The sequence below is a fragment of the Anser anser genome, assembly GCF_964211835.1.
Source record: "Anser anser genome assembly, chromosome: 3".
Lineage (NCBI taxonomy): Eukaryota > Metazoa > Chordata > Aves > Anseriformes > Anatidae > Anser > Anser anser.
The window spans coordinates 119,599,097-119,619,291 of record NC_139722.1 but is presented as its reverse complement, the minus strand read 5'-3'; the positions used below and the strand labels follow the sequence as shown (position 1 = coordinate 119,619,291).

At 41.1% G+C, this 20,195-nt stretch overlaps 1 protein-coding gene across 5 annotated transcripts in view; it reads right to left on the bottom strand.

Moving 5' to 3' along the window:
- Positions 1 to 8,189: 8,189 nt before the first annotated feature.
- LOC310896546 (uncharacterized protein) overlaps positions 8,190 to 20,195 on the bottom strand; it is a 282,713-nt gene continuing 270,707 nt past the window's right edge. For all 5 annotated transcript variants that reach the window (XR_014581584.1, XR_014581585.1, XR_014581586.1 and 2 more), the window contains 2 exons: positions 14,926 to 15,056; positions 8,190 to 13,085 (listed from right to left, as the gene is read on the bottom strand). The gene's annotated coding sequence lies outside the window, so the exon portion shown is untranslated. The remainder of the gene's footprint in view (positions 13,086 to 14,925; positions 15,057 to 20,195) is intronic.

Sequence of the window (20,195 nt, the reverse complement as noted above, 5' to 3'; positions counted from 1 at the left end):
AGTGCTGTGGTCTGTTTCCCCACCTGGTAAATGAGAATACTTCCTGAAAATACTGTCAGGCATTCAGATACCACAGACACAGAGCTCATGCCAATACCTGTGCAGCAGAAGAAATACATGTTAAAGAGAAAGTTGACATTGAAGGCAAGCCTTGAACAGAGATCACAAAGGTTAACCATCCAAGTAAACTGTTACCAGCTAGACTCTGTGGTTTGTTTCCTAAAGGTAGTATTTTCAGCTTTGATACACCTGCTTCTAAATATGGTCAATTTATATAAATGAGGCAAGCATTTCTGCAAGCTTTGAATACGCACAAATTGTTTCCTTTACCAGTGTAAACTGCATTTCCTTGTCCCTGTTTCCAGTAGGTACGTGAAACTTATTCTTACCTATGGCACTCAGGTGCAGCTGTTTGGAACAATGTTAAATGACTACACAGGAGAACAACCCTCATACTCCAAAAACATTTCACTGAGCTCAAAGAAAGTGTTAAAAGTGAAACAAAGAGCCTTTCTTTTTGGATCCTCCAAAGACAAGAATAATATGCTGCCTGCTTAAACAAAGCAAACAGTGGTTCCAAAAAAGGTAACCTCTACAGCATAATAATTCCCTAAGTGCAGCTTTGCCTACATGCTTTCATCACTGCTGATGTGGTAACATAAAGGATTTGTTCAGCATAGGTTAACTCCCTCTTCCAAATGTCTCCAGGCTTTTGAGCAATTTCAGTCTCAGGAATTGAAGTGTATCTGTCTCTCAATGAGTAAGCTCTGAGGGCTGGGACTGTAACTGGGTATTTTCTACAGTATTGTTGGATTATTATTGGGACGAAATAAACTCGTTGAAAAATGCTTTTCTTTGTCTGATTTCTGGGGAGTCTGGGCCAACAACAAAAACTGAAACATGTACTTTATTGAATCTGTGAAAGTTTCGATCTCCTGTGAAAATCTGTGTAGAGGGTTGGTCCATGAGTACTACGGTCTGATTTATAACTAAAGCAAATTCTGACTGAAGACTTTATTTAAAATAATAATAATAACAACAACAACAATAATAATAAACAAACAGAAAATGTGTTAAAACCAGTTTTTGTAAGAAGCAATATCTCAGGTAGAAAAGTTTGTCTCGGTGTCATCTCGTTTTAGAGCTAAGCAAAAAGAGAGGAAGAAACATCTTTCAGTTGTAATCCACTGCCATATAGAGAAAGATGTCTCTTGCCACTGCTGAGATTTGCAATATCATCTAGATAGATACTGCCAATATGGCAGGGATGTACTCTCCTGTAAAGCATCAGATACTGACCATTGCTGAGAAAAGAAGCCAGTATTAAAGAGTTGTTTGTCTCATAAAGACACCATATTCTTGGAACTAAGCTGCTAGAAACAAAGTTAAGAAGAAATTCAATATTTCATTACCTTAAAGCTACTGGTTATTATTTATATGTTCCTTTGGACAATTTCTCACTGATATAGTATTAACTATGCCCAAGGCAATCTTCTACTAAGATGTGGTTCGTCAGATAACAAATAATGCCTTTTTCTGGGCTTACCACCTGGAATTTAGAAAAAGAGCTATGCAAAACTGCAGTGAGGAAGAATAAAAGAGACAAACAAGGAAACATCAATTAAGATTAATAAGATAATACCTGGAGTGACTGGCTTGGCAGTCATGTGTTTCCTTTGACATTTTCTGTGTAATTCATTTCTGTGAGATGAATAGGGTGATGGAAGTTAAGGGAAGAGGAGAGCAACTGATGAAACAAATTTTCATAGGGACAGTTTCTTTCATGCTTTTGGTGACTTTTTAAATTAGCTGTAGCTTATTCCTTGTTAGTTGTAATAACAGATGAGTGTTTCACACACAGTAAAAGAGGTTGGGGTGAAAATTCAAGCACCCGAAAGGGTCCTTGCCTACATACAAGTAGTGTCTGGTGGTGGCACCTGGGATCTTCTTTATAAGGTTTCAAGGAGAGGGGAAGGGAATCCAGGAATGACTGTAGCTGCCTCTAGACCCTTCTCCAGAAAATGATTATGAATTTAAAGCATAATCATCCTCAGACCAAATATGTAAACGGTCTGAGAGAAGAAACCAAAACAAAGTGTCGCCAGTGCCTCCTTTCCCAGACAACATCCCTCATCACCCATGATTAATTTTCCTTTTTGGCTCTACTCACCTCTTCAGCACAGTGGCACAGCTCATGACGGAGCTGGGAAAAACAGCCATCCTCGCCTAGCCCACAGCCCGGCACAAGATATGGATTTAAACCCCCGAGGCAAGGAAGCCGCAGATCCGGGGCTCCCCGGTCTCGTGTTGACTAACCATGGGTTATTACATACAAAGGCAGCTCTTCATTTCACTTTTTTTTTTTTTTTTTTTTTCCGTTGAAAAAGCTACCTGCCAGAAGAGCTAGCTGGGAACCTTGCAGGATATATGATGGCAAATAGGCAGATGAAAGCTAGGTCCTAATGGCGCAAGACATTACGCCAAATGTGCGGGGAATTCAAGTGTCTAAATTCCCCTATGAAATGGGAAATGCATTTTCCTCTCTTATCTGATCTGTGATGTGTGTAGATTGTTTTCAGAGTGGGGGTAAAAAAATAAATATGATAGAACAAGCAGTGGCTATTGCCACTGTTATGCATGCTTACAAATAAAATGAGATTTCTTACCTGCTCCAAACTGTGCTAAGCTATGTGACAAAGTAGATGTAAACAGGATATTTCACTTTTTTTTTTTTTTTCTATTGTTGCTAATTTTTATTTAGACTGTGGCATTTTTTCCTAATGTGTTGGGGAACAACTGCTAACTGCAATACAGCTACAAATATTAAATAAATAAACCTGTGAGGGTCTAGGAGACTGGAAGGGAGATATTAGAAGGTCGACAGCATTAATTAAAGAGATCTTACTATTAGGATACTGAGAGGAGACATTGACCAAATTAAGTGAAAGGCTCAATGACTCAAGGGCTCAATAAGGCTGGCTGACACCTCAGATCTTTTATCTCAGACACTGCTTCAAGTATTTCCCTTGAAGAGGCTCGGGGTCTTGTTCAGGTCCCTTTGGAACTTGGCTGCTGTGCATAACGCTGGTGAAGGAGGCTAGTCAGAAAGAGCTTCAAGAGCTCATTGAGTTACTGGTGAACTCAACAAGCTCTTGAGATGTGGGGATCTTGTCAGTCTTGAGGACAAGGTCTGTCAGCAGAAGGGACAAGTAGTACCTGACATACTTTTTTTTTTCACATTTGAATTTAACCTGATTTTATTTTTTTCTTGCCCATAGAAAAGGTAGGGCTGAAGGGCCAGGTCAGAAGAAAAAGGAGATACATGCTGGAGCAGCTGTCAGCATGGAATGGGAACCTGCTACTTGCACCATGCTACAGGGAGGTCATCTGGCTGGCACACCAATCTGGGATGTTTCTTTGCTGTTTCTTTTAATGCCTGAAATTCTCGTAACCTGTGACCACTTGTCTTTATTGCCAGAAACAACGTCTTTCTGTCTTGCATCGTCTAAAACAGCCTATTATTTTTCAGTTCCTGTCTCTGGAGGCATTGTCTGTAGTGAATGACCCACTGCTTGTTTCTGCAGAGCACCACAGGGAAGAGGGCCAAGGATACCTCAGTGTTTACGTACCAAGACGTAATGGCCTCGTGTTGCCTGCAGATATATTCATATCAGTGCAAGTCCAAGGTCAGATCTTGTTGATGCGTGGTATTTGTGAGCTCTTGTTATGCCCACACACACTTCTAAACTCTGCTAGGCTTGCCACAAACTGTTTACAAGAGATTGAGCCCAAGGTGAACCAGCCCTGGCATGCAAGTCCTGCTCTGCTCCCCTTGTTCTGGCTGATGCTTCTTGGCTGCCTAGCCTGAGTGAGGCAGGAAGGTCACTGGACATGGGCAGTGCTTTGCCCATGTGGCCATATCAATCTGGGATCAGGTGGGATTCTGCAGCTCAGAGGAAAGGACAAAGGGAGGTCATTAGCTATACTTTTAATAAATCAATTTGTTAATTAGGGATCAGGTGGGATTTTCCACCATGAGAGAGAGGACAAAGAAAGCTCATTAGTCGTATTTTAAATAAATCAATGTTTTACTTGGTGTGGAATTCTCTTGGAAATATAGGGCAGGGCAAAATGGAACAGAGACTTGTAACTGTGACTTGAAAATATCTTTGATGTAGAAATAAAAAAAAGCTTAATACTTACTTACTGCTTCTATATTTTTCTAGGCATCAGTTAGCACAAAACCAGTGTGGCCAGGCTGGATCTCTTGGGAAGATTCAAGGAGACAAAGAGAGAAGACCTCTAACATGTTCAAGGAAATAAAGAAGAAAGGTTATTTCAGCCTTATGTGGTTCACCACACCTGGCAAATTAATTTCAAAACATTACAGCATCCAGAACTACTAGACATATCTGAAGACTTGGGTCCTAGTCGTTTACCTGAGCCTGCCATGGGAAAATGTCACCTACAAGGTTTGACAACTTCTGCCAGGTCTTTACTGAAACGACATTCATTGGGTGCTGAGCTCCTCACCTGTGGCATACCAGGACAGCATTTGCTTGTTGTGCAGGTCTCTCTGTCTGGAGCCCACCTGTCACTTGTGCAAGGTTGTGCAGCCCTGGTGATCACCACTGGCCCACAGCTGGTTCCTTGCAGGTCCTGCTGAGGCTGATGTGACTCTATAGCAAGCACCATCTTTCTGTGGACTTTTGCTGATACAGCATCTGAAAGCAAAACATTATCTGAGTAAGAAAGGGAGTTGGGCAGGTTAAACAGGATAATGTTCAAATGACCAAATCTGGCAATATTCAGCCTATTTACTCTGATGCTGAAATGGAGGACAGAATTCAAAGCCATCAATACATATTAAGGAATGCCAAGCAGTACAGGAAGCAAATGACTTTGCTATAATCAGTACCCATTTCTTCCCTGCTGTGCTGTGTATTAATAGAGGTTTTTGAGACAACTTGAATAACTAGCTGCTTTGCTCTTTGCCTTGTTTCTGTTTTGCCCTACCTGCAATCCACAGAGGGAGTCTCAGTTACTGCTGATGGACAATGACCCATCCTGCGTGGCTAACGTTTCCTGAGGGTGCATCTTCTCGTGTTGTGTGCCACCTGCACAATGAGAGGCGCATGATAATTACCGCCTAGGAAGGCAGCAGCTCATTTGTGTCACTGTCACATCTGCCCATGGCTAATAGGTGTGCAGTATTTGCTGTGAATTTAAAAAACTGCCCCCTTTTAAAGGTCAGAAGATCAAAAGTTCAGATCTCATTGGGAATTGCCAAAAGAGCCCACGTCGCCGCTCACTGCCCCAGCAGGTTCCTCCTGTGTGACAGCGAGGATCAGCAGCAGCAAACTTGCCGGTGCTGTTGTTTCAACAGACATACAAAACTGGAGACCCAGTCAGCTGTAGGAAGAAATAATAAAGATATTAAGTTTACAGTCTTCAAAAATTTCCTCAAAGGGTCTTCGGTTTATTTTCTCACCTCAGTGTGAGGCTCAGTTTTAACAACATGGCTGCCAAGAGGGTGATTTACCCTACAGCTTAGGCGGGCTGTTGTGATGGATAGTGGATACTATTTCAACAAAGAAATAATGCTTCAAGTATTAATCAGCTATATAAACTAATAGAACCTTGCTTGAAATATTTTTGGCTCTTCCTTTGGAAGTAGATTCTCGATAGCAAATAGAAAAACACATCGTATGTATGTATGGCTTACAATGCTACTCTTCTTGTAGGAGGAGAGTCATGTGGAGTCCAAGCACAGCAGCATCTTCAGGGGTCCAAAAGTCAGCAGCAAAATTTAGTCTATGCTGAAACGTGACCACAAGGTCTAAGACAAAGAGCAGTTTTATTTTCCAGATTCTTCAATAAAAACATTACAGTCATTTTAAGTTTCAAAATGCAAATAAAAAGGATGTTTAGCACCTTGAGATAGTTTTTTTTTTTTTTCTTGCAGCAGTAACTTAAAAAACATTTCATTTTTTCAACTGAGGATCCACAGTCCCTTGCCCAATCATAAAAGTTTTGATTTTTTTTTTTTTTAAGCACCTCACTGGCTTATTTAAAAATTATTTTCTGTTTTCTTTAAGAAAAGAAAAAAAGGTGCCATTGGACCCCATGAGAAGGTCTGTTTCTTGAAAATACCAAACAGGGTTTAATGAACATAAACAGTCCTGTAGATGCTACTCAGCCACATTAACATGCTCTCCTCCTCCAGGGGAAATGCAGCATCCCTGGAAATGGAAGACACTGCAATTGTAATTCAGAAGAACATTAGTCAGCAAAATGCTCAAGTACGTGCTTGAGAGCTATTAGCATAATTGGGACACAAGTGCATGATTGAAGTTAACTATCATTAAAGTTGTTTCTTGAGGAGAAATGGATTGATGCAGATGTTTAGGTAATTTTGAGAATCAAGGACAGAAAGTTTAAGCAATTTGTATAAATTTACTTGCAAGTTTTATAGGAAACCGCCATTTCTGAACTCGCAAGTCCCAATCTGATCCCCTCAAATGCCTTAAAATTTGTCGTTCGGCTTGCTCCACTATTGACACTCTGCCTATTTTCTGTATATACCCTTTTGGAAACCCAAGCAAGGGAACAATGGGGCCACATAGCCTCAGCTTGAGGACAGGACTGGGATGGACTGGCAAAAAATCTTCTTTCCTGAGAAGAGCTGGCCAAGGTGACTTCTGGGCACAGGTAAACTTAGACACCAGAGCTGTGGGGCTGGCTGATCACTACTACAAAGTGATACAAGAATCAGGAACTGAACTTTCATACCTCTTATTCTTCACACACAGTGCCTAACCCAGTGCTGACTGCAAACAGTAGGAAGCTCCCCCAACAACTAATCAACCCCCCCGAGAAGAGCCGAGACCAACACGGTCCTATTAATTAATTCACAATAATTTCCTCTTCTTTGCAGTCTGTGATTAGGATTTGAAAATCAAAGCCATTTGTCTTCAAAATGCTAAAATAACAGACAACTTATGAGCAAGCATCCAGATTCCCTTCCTCCTAAATCTGTAAGGGAGAGATAAACACACTCTGGGCCCCAGTCTAACCTTACCCTAGACTTCAACTTGATACGCACTGCAGTGATGCAAAGCTCTGCTGGAGGGCTTCAAATCTGCCCCCAGACTGCTGCTAATTGGAAGGACTGGAGGACTGTTTTTCTTTCTTCTTTGAGCAGCCTTAGCAGAGGCACACTGGCAGTGTGCTGGCAGTGGAAGCTGCCACTTTGGGAAGAGTTTTGATTAAAATATGTGTTGCTTTGATCAGTGGCTTCCCTGTAGTGTAAGATAAACACGATCAGCAGTTTTGGTAGGTGTTCATTCATAAGGCACCTGCTGTGAAGTTACTGCACTACATTAAGCAAAATATTAAAAGGAAATCATTGTAGTCAGCTGGGACTTGGATTTATCCTGAGACTAAAAATCTTAAAATCTTTTATAACAAAACCAGCGCTGCCTTTCCCCTTCATCAGTACGGTCCTCCACAGCCACAAGTCCTAGAGGTTAGGGTTGAGACCTTTTGCCACAAGGCATGTATGTCAGAGGAGGAGAGGCAGGAGAGCGTGTTCCACAGCTAATCTAATGCTTTGTGTATTTTCATTCAACACTAGAAATATCAAAGAAGTATATTTCCCTTCGGTTGGGGAAGCTTGTTTGACTCTCACAGCTGGGGCCTGGAAGAGTTGTCTGAAGTTTAGCCATGATCTTTATGTCAAGACATTTTAATGATACTTTTTCCGCTTTTATTTTCTTGTGAAGCCAAAATGGTGTCTATTACAGGAAACTCATATAGCCTTTAGTACAAATAGCATTCATGGAAATTGTTTGTTTTCTGTACTACAGCTTTGTATGCAAAATTAAACTTCAGGAATTTATTTTCAAATTTCTAATGCTCAAGGCTTTGTGTATCTAGGGAAGGGAAAGAAAAAAAAAAAGACAAAGATTTGCTCAGAGAATGGGATGTAGTTTAATGATGTTAGTTATAAGCTCATAAAAGAAGCACGGGCATAAGAGTTTATGAGAGGAAAAACTAGTGTTATGCTTTGCTTTTAAAGCTGGGCTTTTAATAGCATCTTATTATCTCCTAGGTAAATGGCAATTTCTCTGACTGAGGTAGGAACCAGCCTAACCTTCCTTTTGCTATCCCCAGCACCAGGCCAGATCCCGAGTACATATAGAAAGGCTGAGCACCACCAAAATCAATAAAGCTGCCCCAAATGAGATCCGACAGATCCTTCTCTGCCTTCAAGGGGGCAGGCCAGCAGGTCTGTGCTGCTTTCAAGAAGTGGCCCACTGGCACCGACAGCTCCCCGCATCACGTGCTGCTCCACTCAGTCTGTTCAGAGGCCTTTCCTGATAAAGTACTAAACATACCATAAAGCTGTTTTACAAGCCAGGTCTCATTCTGCTCTCCAGCTTTTTCTCATTAAGGGCATTGCTGCTTCAAGGAAGTTCAAGCTGCAGCGCATTTAACATCTGCATTCCTTTGACATGTTTTGAAATTATTTTAAAACAATTGGGAGAGGAGGACCGGGTTTGGGGGGGGGGGGCTGAGTGCTTCAAAGGGAAAGCAGAGCAACGTGTAAGCCCCAAATTACATAACTAGCCCCACCAAGGAAATAAATTAATTTGTTTCCCAATGGCTCATTTATATAACCCTTTAATTATAGCTAACCATATCACCAGTATTATACCATGGGAAAATGTAGAGCTGTTAAGCAACCTACCACTCCGCCCTCTCCAGACCAACAACACAATCATTAAGCAACAACTGCATGTTAGGACATCGCCTGCTCTTTTGTCTTTCAAAGGTATAGTTCAATAATGTGGGTATGAAAATGTGACCTCAACAGTAACTCTTTTTCTAGGCTTTTGTATGTTCCTAAACTCCATCTCCCCATAGGATCGTAAAAGCAGGACAGCATTTGACCTGCTTGCAACACAAAAAGGGATATTGTTTAAAAATTCCCTATTTTCTCAGTCTGCACATGAGTCATAATCAGCAGTTGAGCCCTGTTAACTGCAAGTGCTGCTCAGTCTATGCGGGGTTTTCAAATGTGGTGAATTTAGGTAGATCTGTTGACTTCAATTAAAGCATTTCTAATTGTTTCTAACTCAGTACACACCAGCTGAGACCCCAGCTTTTGGTTTACAAAAGGCACAGTGTGCTAAAGCAGCTTGCTGCAGCTCCTTGAGGTCTATGAATGGTACATATTAGCAGTTAGTAGACCAAACCGCTGTGATGAAGAGGATGGCAACGCTAACAGGAAAGCTTTTGCAGATGAGAAATATCAGAATTTTCTAAAACTAAAATAATCAAACTAGCTGTTTCAATTCATGTTCAATCCACTTCTGAAGACAATAAATGAAGTTTAATAAGAAAAATAATCTGATGTTATGAGATAAAATTGATTGTGACATGTGGAGAATCCTATAACCAACAATGGGGTTGCAAGAAGGGTTTCATTATAAGTCACTTAAATTATTCCTAATAATATGTTTTGATCAATTTTTAGTACTCAGGTTCTAGGAAACTTTCAGATACAAGAATTTTCTTCTCTGTTAAAGGGTGTTTTGGTAGCTTAGCAGCACTGTAATGTCAACAACTTTGTTTAGGTACAAAGATAATGCATCTTAATGCTAGACTAGCCAATTTAGCTGGATATCAACAGCCCCATATATGACCAAATTAGAGCAGATTATCAGGGATGCTGTGGAATTTCCCTCATTTGGACTCCATCCATCTAGCTGGCTGTCTTCCTTCCTGGCTGGCATCACGTCCACCACACGTTAGAGGGCTCAGTGCAGAAGCTGTATTAGATTTTTTTGGGGGCCTTGAGACAAGCACTACAGGTTAGAAGAGAGTCATTCCAGGCTCTGTATTCAAGAATCTACAATTCTCTGTCTGAAGTTCAAAAAGAGCTAAAGAGAAAGCACAGTATGCATAGGAATTGCCCAAAAGAAAAATCCTCAATTAGTTTGCCAAATAATCCATCCCTTGTATTTATTTTTAATTTAAAGACAACATAAAATGAGTTTTAGCAACCCATTCCCGCATAACTCAGTGCACAGGGAGCTGAAGCAATGCTATAATTTTATCTTCTACACCCTTTGAAGCAGTGTTTCTCATTGGTCATGTCTGTGATGCCTGAGGATGGCCTTTAGACCAAGTTCTGCACTCTTAAAAACAGATCAAAAGAAATTTGGTCATCTCCTTCAAAAGGCTGCCATTCTCCTCCCCCTTTTCACAAAGCCGCAATGCAAACCAGGACTTAGTGCCGAGGAACGTCTTCTGTAATTCAGTATTAATATTTTGGCTTGCAGTCTCAGGGTTTCTTTCAATAGGAATAGCAAGTTAACTGTCTTCAGGGGAGCTACAATAACTTAATCTTAGTTCTGAACCAAGGAGGGGGGATTGAAGTTTCACGAAAAAGTGGTAGTTTTGTATTAAGCAAAAGTTAAAATTTTAAACCTCTTTTTAGCTTCTAATATACCCAGGGCATTAGAACTTATGACTAAAGAGAGACACATAATTATGTAAGAATCTTAGCCATGATTGCAATAAATAAACACATTTCCAGCCCTCAAAATGGTAGAAAAATGCTGTCAAATGTGACCAGCGTCTATCTACCCCACAAGTTTGAAAACAAGAAACAATAACAAGAAAACAGTATTACTGAATAGTGCATTATATTGGCATTAAGATCCAATATTTAATTAAAAAATTAGGGCTTGCCATGGTGAGATCTATAAAGACCAATTCACCTCTTGCTCCCATTGCTGACATTTCAGATGTCATTCTGAGTTACACAAAACAGGGAATAATGGTGTTGAGATGTAGAGGATAAAGTTGGTCTAGAGAAAACAAGAACTGGTCATAATCCAAAAGCCATATTCCTCAATCTTTAAAAAGTTTAATTAATATATGTTTTATTTTGTTTTTCTCAGCAAAGTAATATTTCCTATATATATAAATATAAAACTTCTACGTGGTTTTGCCTGGAGATGGTGAGGTAGCTTGACAAATACTATTTCCATGCTGTGTTTAACTCAGCTGAAGCCAAGACCTACAAGAAATCTCTGGGTTAAACAGAACTATAAACTACCATTTTCCTCCTTTTACTGGCTGTTTGATTGTCAGTCTTCACCAGGATTCTCTGATCAGATGCAGCATGGAGCTAAAACACCGCATTAAATGATTCACTGCAGTTCAAAGCCTTTTTGAAAGAGAGGCAAGAACCACAAGCTGGTCCTTTGTGAAGCCTGGAGAGCAATGTATACAGTATTAACAACAAGAAGAAAAACTTCTTGAAATGAGTTTTTGCTGCAGAACCTCAGAGTACAATGGACCATAGCAGATGCTCTCCAACCACCACAGGTCAGCTCAGGGCCATCTGGACTCGGACACCTCAAGCTCTGCAGTGAGACCCTGGCTGCTGGGAGCTGGGCTCTAGTGGGGACAGCCCTCCAGTCAGCTCTGGCCCGTGTTAGCATTTCTTTCTGCACTGTGACTTGGTTGCTTCTTCACACTTTGCAGTATCCATAATTTGAGTGGGAGCTACAATAGGGTAATTGGCAGGCAGATGTGGCTTCTCTTCTTCTGGGAAAAGCAAGGAAATAACAGCCCCCCCAAAAGTCTGCTGGCTGGCCAGGATCTATCAAAACCTGGAGAGATACCATCACCTGAAAAACAGATAAAATCAGGCATGCGTTTCTATTCTTCCTAACTTTTGTGGGTAAAACAAAACATCTGGGAGCTGGATAGCTGCACACAGCTGGTTCTGGAGAAAGGCTGGAATTTACCCCACCAAGACATAACCTTCTCTAATGGGAATAATACCACCACAAACCTTCCTGGTGTCAGGGATGTGAAAGCTCATCAAACCTGAATGGTTCAGGAAATCAGTGTGCTGCACTGCTGTTGTAACCAATATAATTTTATCTCCACTCTGAGCAACATAGTTCCACTGCTGGCAAACTGCAGGGAAATGGGGATTTACTATCCATTGTGCTATGGCTAATGAAGTTAACAGGGAAAAACAAAAACAAATCCTGTATCAGTAACTGTTTAGTTATCCAGCAGCACAAACGTGGAAAAAAAAATGAATGTTTTAATTTCTGTTAACAAGAAAAAAATGGAAAAATGTTTTCATTGACTGAAAATTTTTAGTTAAATTTTGCCAGAAGGAGAACATTTTCAGCACAGAGATACCAAAATTAGATCCTTATGGGCAGAATTTACCATCAAATGGATTTTTTTTCAGTTTTCAGAGAAAACTTTTTGAGATTTTCAGCTATCTTATGAAAAGTTCCAAAACCAAGAAGTATTCAAGAGTTCAGTCTCTTTCCTGTGAACATCCTCGTTCAGCTGCAAACTTCATTTTCTGGCAATAGGAGTTTTGATGGGCCCAGGAAAGGTTGGCACTCTGTCTTTGTGCCACCGGTTGGTCCTATGCCATGTGTGACTTTATGTCAGCCAGCAAGCGGACGGCCATGAGACACGTACACACATCTGATGAGGCCATCCTCGGTGGAGCATTTGCTAAAATGCTGAAGCTTGCTTTTTCTCCTGAATCTTCCTCGGTCCGACGGTAGAAGTGTTTACACTGACAGCATGTTTCTACCAGCTGAGGATCTGGCCTTATTTTAGCCTTCTTGGCTTATTTTTTGGCGTGTTGCTGCAAGCGGGTTGGTATCCTGCCAGGGCGGGGGTGAAGAGAATGGCATTCCTGGGCTCTTAGTAGTGTTGACCATTGTATTGATGTGAATACATAAAAACCTTCAAAGGCAGAAAGGTGACTCCCTGTCATATGCAAGGCTCTTTCTAGTCCTTTCAAGCCGCAGATCATCAGCATAGTCTGTACTTGAACCCAGGACAAACTGCTTTCTCCAGTGAACAAGTGATGGAGATTATTGTAGTGAATAGTAACAGTAGATGAGGTGCTATCTTCCCCTTAAATTGAGCCATTCAATTTGTCATGAATGGCTGAGTATTTTCTGCTTGCATTTGGGACTTAGATTTCAGCACTGGGAACAGAGTGAATAGGATCAATGATGAAGCTGTAATACAAAAAGAAGGAGAGAAAAAGGGCAAAGGACTAAAATCAATAGAGACAAGCAATTACAAGGTGTATTAATGTACACTGGGCTAGGCTGGAAAGAGGGAAGAACTTATTGTTATTCCAGGGGATTTTTTTCCATGAAGGGTAAAGGGGAGGGAAGTGAATATTTGCTATTTGGGCAATTGCAAAGCTTTGCCTGCAAAGAATAAAGAGACCTTTTAGGACATGGCAGCTGCCTCTGGGCCTCAAGCGTGGTACTTGATACTACAATCTACCCTCCTCGTGCTTTCTGGCCAGCTTTTGAGAACAGCAAGGCAGGCATTCAGAAGGAAGACAATGACGAACGTCAAGAAACAGAGAGGAAATACGGAGTTTAAAAGACTATTGAGTGACAGGCAGGTTAGATCAAAGGAGGACATTGACCAGGTATTTGTAATTGCAGTGCTAATAGAGGTTAATCATAGAAAGCAGAGCTGAAGGGTGGATGTCTATTCAAACACAAAGTATATACATGTATATATATTTAATACACATATACATAAACACACACACATAAGCATGTGCATATTGTACTTCAAAAGCCAGCTGGTCATTCAGCCAGGCACCATCATCCATTCTGGTTTTCTCCGGGCTGTTAACGGCAAGGAGACTTTTTGCAGGCAGAGCACTTGGGCCACTTTGCTCTCAGAGCCAGAGCGATGTTTTGGAGGGAAAGCACAAGATGGGGCTTGTGTATAAATCTCTGGAAAAGCAGAGTCAGGGCAAACCCCAAAAATCAGTGCCCATCAAGCATTTGTTTTCATAACTTTTAACACAGAGAAAGGAGAATCCTTACCATAGAGTTCAAAAAAAAAATGAATTTAGGTTTCCATTTTACTGATTTTGAGGGCTTGGTTTTTCAGGACCTCAGTACCCAGCTACACGACTGAATGAGCATTGGCTTTTCTAAATGCTGCACAATTTTGCAAACGTGGACTCAACTTTGAGCACTTTTGCTTACCAGCCCTTTTCAATCTTATCTCTCTCACAGACATGCTCTCTCTTGTTATCATTCTTCCACCCATTCTTTTCCTATGCCACACACAGATTTAAAAAAAAAAAAAAAAAAAAAAAAAAGGCATTTCCTATGGGAGTCTTTCCATACTCATTTTAAGGAAAAGTCATTCTTGTTTGCCCTCTGTGACATGTAGCAGTCCCAGCTGTGCACTGCAGCAAGTACAACTGCAACAAGACTTAACTATGTCTAGAATAATTCCTAATACCACAGATATGTCTGATTTTACCAGCAAAACCATTCTCATGTAATGTACTCCCAGATCTTGAAAAAGAAATGTTACATATAACAAAATACCACACACAAACTATTAATGAAAGACTATGGCAACACAAAGTGAATAACTTTGTGTATATATCCAAATCTCTTCACCCAAAGACTGCCAATGAGGGTGTTTTTTTCTTCCATAAATCAACCACAGAAGGACTAGCTCTTATTACATGCCTGGACTAATTCCTGAAATTATAGGGTCTCTGTTAGAAGTTTTGAGAACATGTAATACAAATAACAGCAACTTTAAAAATGCATTATTTATCCAGAAGATGTCTAGCCTGTTACAGGAAGGTGCTCATAGGCAATAAACTGCCTAGTTAACTGCCATCAGAAAGCAGTTTTGTCCGTGTATTATAATTACATTTGCTCTTCAATAATCTGAAACTTTTGTCTCCTTTGTGCTAGGTGCTGTATGTGAGAAAGAAAAAAGATGGTAGGCATGAGAAAGGAGTATTAGTGTACAGCTCAGGTAGGCATGCATACATTCACACCAGGGACTAAGGATGCTTACGCTGACAGCCACCAGTCATGTTGATGCTTATATTGCAGCAGGAGAGATCCGGCCTGTGGCTCGCCATCCTCTTCGCAAGGGCTGCAGGGCAGGCTGCCAAACCTCTCTGCCAAGACAGCAGGATGGGTGACCTGGAAAGGAGCAAGAGAAGCATGGGGTGAGGGCACAGCCCTGGGCTCTGAGGCTTGTGGGGGGGACCGATGCCCCGGTGGCTGTGTGGGTAGGAGTGCGCCGTCACACACGTTTTGGGCAAGTCTGAACAGCCACTGAAGAAATGCTCATCTCGATACCACCTTTAGCAAAATTGGAAGGAAGAGGAATAATGGGGGAGAGGGTGGAGGGCACAGAAAAAAGCACACCCACACGCAAACCAAAATTAATTTCTGGCGTGTACTGTGAAATCACAACAAAGGTCCCGCGGACTGCTTTATTACCTCTAGCTGAGGAAAAACACCAGGTATCATTTTTTACCTTGCTGTCATCCTCCTACATTATTCTTTTTCACAGGTATTTCAGCATGTATGCAGATCAGAAAGCACAAATGCCAAAACCTGGATGTACAGATACACTTGAAAGTCTGCTGAATTAACGCAGCTAAGGCATGTTTCTAAGTGCCTTCGCTAAACGAAGACCTGTGGCACCATTACATTGAAAATTAAGCTAGATTTTAAAAGGTTTAAAATGGCTCAAAATCATGATATACCACTTTCTGTCTGGAATAGGATTAGGTCAAAACAGAGAGGTTCAGGTCTGAGGCTGGACCCAGGTTCGGGTTTGGGTCTGTCAGCATAAGCATCCCACAAACAACAGAGCCACCATTCAGCCCCAGCAGTGGAAATCTCCTAAGTTCATTTGGAGGCAGTCTGGTCTTGCAAAAGCTCTGCCATTTTGGACTGCATCCAAAAAGCAAGCAAAAAGAGGCCTCTGGATGTTTTTTTATTATTATTATTATTATGATTTGAATAAGCCCATTGTGGGTTCTAAACAAGCTCAAATCTGGGCAGACATGCCAAAACAAATCCACCCTTCATTCTGGGAGCTGGGAAGATACAAAACTCCAATTTGGTCCCATCTCTGCTTCAGAGATACCTATCCGAAAGTATGCTCCTTCTAAAAATGAATTAAGAATTACAACAGCACCTTGACAAGACTCCTCCCATGCAATAAACAACAATATTGCTTGAATTATTTTTCCATAGGCAAAAAGTTAATACCCCGTGTTAACAGTTTCCGTGACAACTCTCATCACTACTTTGCCATCCCATCCAAGGCTGGTAATCAGCTGACACACAGATCCTCGTACATACATCCTTACCCCTGGCTGGAAACCCTTCTCCCTCACTGCATCGCCCTTCACAAAGAAGCTGTTCCTGGGCTGAGGTTTCTGTCTGGGAGACATCAGCATCTTCCTGGAAAAGCAGTGTTCAGTGGGGGGCTTTGAATCTCACTGCAAATGCTTCTCCAGTCTTTTTTGTCTTCCAGTTAATTTGACTTGTATATGCCCTTTGGTCATTTTCAAGCATTTGTATTAACAAAAGAGTGAGAATGTGGTTTATTATCTCGTCCCTTTTATCTTATATCTCTTTTGGAAGGGAAAGAGGCTGCACAGTATAGGAAAAAAATGCGGAGCAAAGCAGATGTTGCAACTTTATTTCCCATCTCAACCACAAGGCAGGATATTTTTATACTCCCACCTCCCTTCACGTTCACATATTGAAAAGGGCTCGTGTCTTACTCTGGTAGAAGGTTGCCTAGCTTCCAAACAACATCTACACATTAGCCACTGCTCAGCTGTAGGGAGGTGAAGGGCTGCTGAAACCTCAAGCAATAATTGATATCAGCTCCCTTTTGTTTCCCTAACAGTTTTTATATGAAACAGTTATATCCACTGGGCAGAGAACCAAAGCTCCCTAATAAAGAGCAGGGCAGTGAAAGCCTATAGCAATGCTTCCCCCCAGTCCCTCCATCCCCCTGCAGGCACTGCGAGGACTAGAAAGAACATTTTCTCTGTGCTTGAAGGTGCTCTCACAGGTCAGTCCTCTAGAGAGCTGGCACTCTGCAAGGCCAGTGTAACAGGAACCAAGAGAGGGAAGGCAAGTCTGGGTGCTGCTCTTTTGCCCTGGTTCCCTCTGCCTTAGGGATTAACGTTACCGCTGGCCTTGCAGCGTCTCCTGAAATCACTGCAAAGCTGGTCAGGATCACATCCATCCCCTGTTCATGACCCCTCGTTCCCACACAGACAAGAAAATCTGTGTAAGTTCAACAATTTAGAATAAAAGAGCTGCGTTCCTAATTTCTATATGCTTTCAGTAATAATAATAATAAAAGGTTGAAAATTACATCTCCAGACAAATGCAGAACTACTATTTTCCCCTTATTGCTCTTATTCCCATACCCCCATATTTATCACTGCCTCAGTAGTTCATTCTTCATTGCAGAAACTGAAATGAGGTGGCCAAAGGGTAGGGCACTAATCAGCCTTTCTATTCAGATGTTGACTCGGTGAACTCTGCAGATCACTGCAACTCAAAGGCATGACTGCATATCAGACAGACATCCCTGATCCAGCTTGTTCAGAGGTGACCATGTCAGTGTGGATCTGTATGCATGGGTGAGTGGTATTTAGCCAAAAAGCTCTGCAGCTCCCAGTGAGCAACTCCCCAGACCTCGATTCCCCTGTCACCACACCCAGGCAAGGCAATTTAAAGCCAGAGCAGGTATGCTGATGCCTGCCAGCTGCCTGAATGCAGCACAGGCTTTGCCAGGGTCCATTTGCTTTGATATAAACAGAACTTTAACATTCGTGAGATCTGAGCATGAATGAGTAGTCTTTTAAGTGTTTTTTGACAAAACAGAAAATCCAGATAGTGAGGAAAGGGGAAATTACTTACATTAATTACATCTGAGGTATTTCAAATATAGAAGAAATTTCTGCTTTGTTTTAAGGTCTAGACCATTCCATTTTAAGAGCCAAGCAAGTTCTCCATTCCTGTGTTACAAAGGGGAGGGATATTTCATCAGCTACAGCTTATCTTGCTCTGCCTTCCTCATACCCATCATCACCACCACTATGGCCACAAGTTGTTTCAACAGGAACTGCAGGAGACAAGCGTAAGAACCTGAGGGATGAAAGATGGATGGACGGGGAAGTGGCAAGGAAGGAAAAGAAAAGGGAGGAGTGTAAATGTAGAGGAAATGGGAATCTGGAGAGCAAGAAGTGGAAATGGAGGTAGAGCTGTAGCTGTGAGACCAGAAACCCTCAGAGATTTCCATTTTCTGAACCAGTGGTAGACATCAACTGCCTGTATTAACTAATTTTTATATCATTAGTATGTATCAGCCAGGGAGAAGGAGTAATGCACACTCTGCTGTGTAGTAGGCTCCTGTTGTGCCCTTTGCTGCGTGGTATGCACAAACATAAAGCTGTTGCCTCTCTAAGAGGTAGGGCAGAAAAGTCCCATCATACCCACACAATTTTGAAAACTGGGAAAGGCAAATCCTATTTTTTTATTTGCTTTTTACTTTTTATTTATTTGCTTTTGCTTCTTTCCCAGGCACTTTCTTCCTTCTGGGTCAGCCAGTTTAAATTGGAGTCTGTAGCAAGAGATCCATTACTCACCAAACAAACTCCTCTACAGGAAAGCTCATGTCTTTAAATATTTTTTTGAGCAAATTTCCCCTCTCCTCCCCCTTTCTGAATTTGGTTGCTTTATTTGTCAGCTGATAATATGGACATAATAGTGCCTCTCCCCTACACGGGAAAGTCAGTAAAAGAGCTTCTCAGGAGTGGCTGGAGAAGCTTGGGAATTCATCTACCTTGGCAGGAAAGTTCCAATTCCTCTACTTTTCTAGGCTTAATAAATTCCTGCTCTCTTCAGCAATAATAATAAAACAAAATCAGTCTCCTGGGGAAAAAATGGCTCCAACACACTGTGCTATTTCAGTCATTCCAAACTTTCATTGGAGGGAGGTATAAAAAAAGGGATGATAAACTCTTCCAAAAAAAGATAAAAATAAACCCATCCTAAAAACGGACTTCATCATTCTCCCCAATCCTTGTATGGAGTTTCTTTAGTGGGTGCTTAGTGTACGGATGGAAAGCAGTGCCCAGTTAGGAGCACTTAGTGTCCTTTGTCTTCAAGGCTCTCCAAGGCTTCCCGCGTGCAGGAGGTGGATTATATGGGGGAATTATATATCCACTTTATAAAAGATAGGCATCTGATTTATACCTCCAATGCATCATTCAGATTACTTTCTAAACAGCCTGTAGTTCCACTGTCCTATCTGTTTTACATACATTTCTCGGGGAAAATCAGGCTGAGGTCTCTGCTTTTCCCATATCCCCCCACACAGGTGAGTTTGGGCAGGCAGCAGAAGGAAGGTACTATACTTGTGCAGAGACCAAGGACTATTTTATATCTAAAAGCCCATATTGTCCTCATTCGCGCTAGTGAAAAGTCTCCATTAGCTGGAAAAACTCAGCAGTTCTTTCATCATAGAATCGCTGGCACTTTGTAAAGGCCTCCACACTAATAACGTTATCGAAGTATTTTACAGAATAGGCAATTATTGTTGCTGGGCGAGTAACTGATTCTTTTCACTCACTGACAACTTACAAACTGCTTTGAGTTTGACTGCTTGAGTCTGAATTAGGAATCCAGACTTTTTTTTTTTTTTTTTAATTTGTGGGAAAGAAAGAAAATGGAAGGAAGAAAGTTAATTTCAGAGCAAATTCAGTGTTGCAGTGTTGCAATCCAAAGTGAAACACTACATTCAAGATGTCGTCATTTTACAAATAAATTTTAAAATCCAGCTGAAAGAACTGTGATGCAATTTTTCTAGAAAATAAGTTTTAGCTATATTAGCCAGGTTTAGTCATTCCTTATGTTTAAATGGAGAAAATATGGGAAAATACTTTTTCAGGTAAGAAGAAATACCCAACACTGGAAAGAGCCACTGTGGACATGAGCAATGCACCTCCAGTTCAGCTGCAGGGTCTTGCACACCCCTGTATTTACCAGGTGTGGAGGAACTGAGACACAGCCAATGTATTACAAATGTACTTTTGGAGCTACACTAAATATGAACCTTCATTTCAGAACTGGAAGTATAATTTCTACCTGTATGAGTAAGAAGTTTACAAGCCAGACAACTTCACTACTCATAAATTCAAGTATATGAATATATTTGAATCAAAATTTGAATACAAATTGATGTTTAAAAGAACCAAAGGATTTTCAAGATCTCAGTTGGCTGTTCAGCTTTCTAAA